The sequence below is a fragment of the Camelina sativa genome, chromosome 12, assembly GCF_030686135.1.
Source record: "Camelina sativa cultivar CO46 ecotype springtype chromosome 12, ASM3068613v1".
In the NCBI taxonomy this organism is placed as follows: Eukaryota; Viridiplantae; Streptophyta; class Magnoliopsida; order Brassicales; family Brassicaceae; genus Camelina; species Camelina sativa.
The window spans coordinates 4,856,210-4,858,853 of record NC_141891.1 but is presented as its reverse complement, the minus strand read 5'-3'; the positions used below and the strand labels follow the sequence as shown (position 1 = coordinate 4,858,853).

Below are 2,644 nucleotides of genomic sequence, written 5' to 3'. Positions count from 1 at the left end.
CATGTTCTTTTCATGAGATATTTTCATAATCTTATCTTGTTTAATTTGTGTGTACAGACAAATGATGAAGTATTATTTTATGAAAATATACGAATTGAATACACACAATAAATACGATATAATTTTGAAATTACCCATGAAGTTAATACTTACTGTAATTTTTTAATCTTGTGGATTGTAAAGTAGTGGTGGTGTTCTTTGTCTTGTTGATTTAAATGAGGGGAGCATGGGATTTGGTGAGATCACAATATATTATTCACAATAAAAAAAAAAAAAAGTTAATTACATTTACTCAATTCTCTGATTTGTTTCTTCGTTTAAACTAATCTTTTGATTGACTTTGCATGTCTTTAGGTTTTAGAATCAGATCCAATTCCATTTATTTATTTTATTTTTTAACATATAGTACTATAAATTTCGTAAAACCAGCAGATTCAAGAAGCACACCCTTCTTGGTGTAACTGTTGAAATCTTTAATGAAAATTTTCTCTTCTGTCATCATCAATATGGTCCAACCTGTAATTCTCTTATTCATCACTCTCTCTCTATCTCTTTCCTCTTACAAACCAAATCTTGAAACAAAAAAAGAAAACAGAGCAAACTTCTCTCTCTCTTTCTCTTGAGAGCTTCTTCCATGTCTGAAACCAACAAAGCTTGACTCTATCCTTTTAAATTTTCTCCTTTCTCTCTTCTCTCTCAAACCCATGAAATTTTCTCGGGAAAATATGTTCCCGGAAATCAAAACAACTCTGAGTTACCTCTCTCCTTCATCACTTCCACGACCACCACCACCACTGGAACCATCTTTATCTCTCCGATCCAACGGAAACTTCGATCTAAACAGCAAAATCAGTCCAAGCATTCTCTTGATAATCATAATCCTATCAATCATCTTCTTCATCTCTGGTCTCCTTCATCTCTTAGTCAGGTTCCTCCTCACACCGTCGAGCAGAGACAGAGAAGATTACTTCGACAACGTTACAGCTCTTCAAGGCCAGCTTCAACAGCTTTTTCACCTCCACGATTCTGGAGTTGACCAATCCTTCATCGACACGTTACCTGTTTTTCATTACAAATCCATAATCGGTCTCAAGAACTACCCTTTTGATTGTGCGGTCTGTCTCTGTGAGTTCGAAACAGAGGACAAGCTTAGGCTTTTGCCTAAATGCAGCCACGCCTTTCACATGGATTGTATCGATACTTGGCTTCTCTCTCACTCAACTTGTCCCTTGTGCAGATCTAGTCTCCTCTCTGATCTCTCTCCTCACAACCAAGATCCTCGTTCTTCTTTCCTCCTCGTTCTTGAATCCGCGAGTGATCATAGCTCGAGAGAGATTGGAGACGGTGGTGCAGCTTGTGTATCTGCAAATGATGATAATGATGTGTCTAATGCTCATTCACATTCCAATTCTCATATGAGTTTTGTCGGAAACAATGATCTTGGATTAACCCGGGTCGACTCGGGTCGTGACCCGGATGGTGAAATGGGTGGTTTGGTTGGAAAGGTTGTTCCTTTTGCGGTTAAGCTTGGGAAGTTTAGGAATATAGATATAGGTGAAGGTAGTAACAGCAACAACAACATTGGTAATAGTAGTAGTACGTTAGATGAGAGGAGATGTTTTTCAATGGGATCATATGAGTATATAATGGATGAAGAAACGGCTCTTAAGGTTCATGTTTCTACCAAGAAACCATCAAGCAAGAACCCTCGCTTGCCCGGTCACAGGACAGTTATGTCCGAATGCGGGTTTGATCCAACAGGGAGATTGAAATTCAATGGAAGTGGATCAATGAGAATCGCGGAAGAAGGGACGACCAAGAAGAATGTAGTAGAAAGAGAGAGCTTTTCAGTTTCGAAAATTTGGTTAAGGGGGAAGAAGGAGAAGCATAGTAAAGTTCAAGGCAAAGAGGATGGTTCATTGGTTTCTTCATCTTCCGGAAGAACATTCTCATTCGGGTTATCGAATCAGCGGAATCCTCCTGATGCGAAGGTTGATAGCGGTTGTGAAGAAGATAATCAAAAGAGAGAGAACTCGGAGTCTTTAGAGACAAAAACACCTTCTTTTGCTAGGAGAACTATGCTTTGGTTAGCAGGGAGACAAAACAAGGTTGTTCATTCTTCTTCTCCATCTAATGTCTAGTTTCTATATCTTTATATTTTTTTTCAAATTTAGTTTTACTTTTTTTTCAATTGTTTCTGTGTGTTAGTCTTCATAAGTGCAAAACAGATGAATCATTGTAGAAACGTGGTGTGGAGGAGATATATATATATATATTTTTAGACATAGATTGAAAACATTTTGGTGCCCTCATATATTATTTGGCAAATCCTTTTCAGTTCTTAACTAGTACTATTTGACATTACAGTTATTAGTCGATTTAAGCTATCCATCTAACCAGAAAGCGACTCAATTAAATGTAATGAATGAGTGAATTAAGACAGACTAAAAGTGACAAAGATACAAACCATTTGTAATTTTGTATGATTCTTCTTCACGTGAAAGCTAATTGAAGAAACCATAATATTTCTAATGTGACTATATTAAACGGTGTGTATAATTCATCTTTGAGATAATTATATTTTTGTAGTCAGATTTCTTCAGATAAAATTCTGAATTTAGTGTTGTTAGATTAAATTTTCAGA

General features: G+C 36.5%; 1 pseudogene across 1 annotated transcript; it reads left to right on the top strand.

The window, feature by feature from the left end:
* Nucleotides 1–387: 387 nt before the first annotated feature.
* On the top strand, nucleotides 388–2,298 carry LOC104730276 (RING-H2 finger protein ATL13 pseudogene; annotated as a pseudogene). Its single transcript, XR_015575612.1, has one exon. The product of XR_015575612.1 is annotated as an RING-H2 finger protein ATL13 pseudogene (transcript).
* Nucleotides 2,299–2,644: the final 346 nt, after the last annotated feature.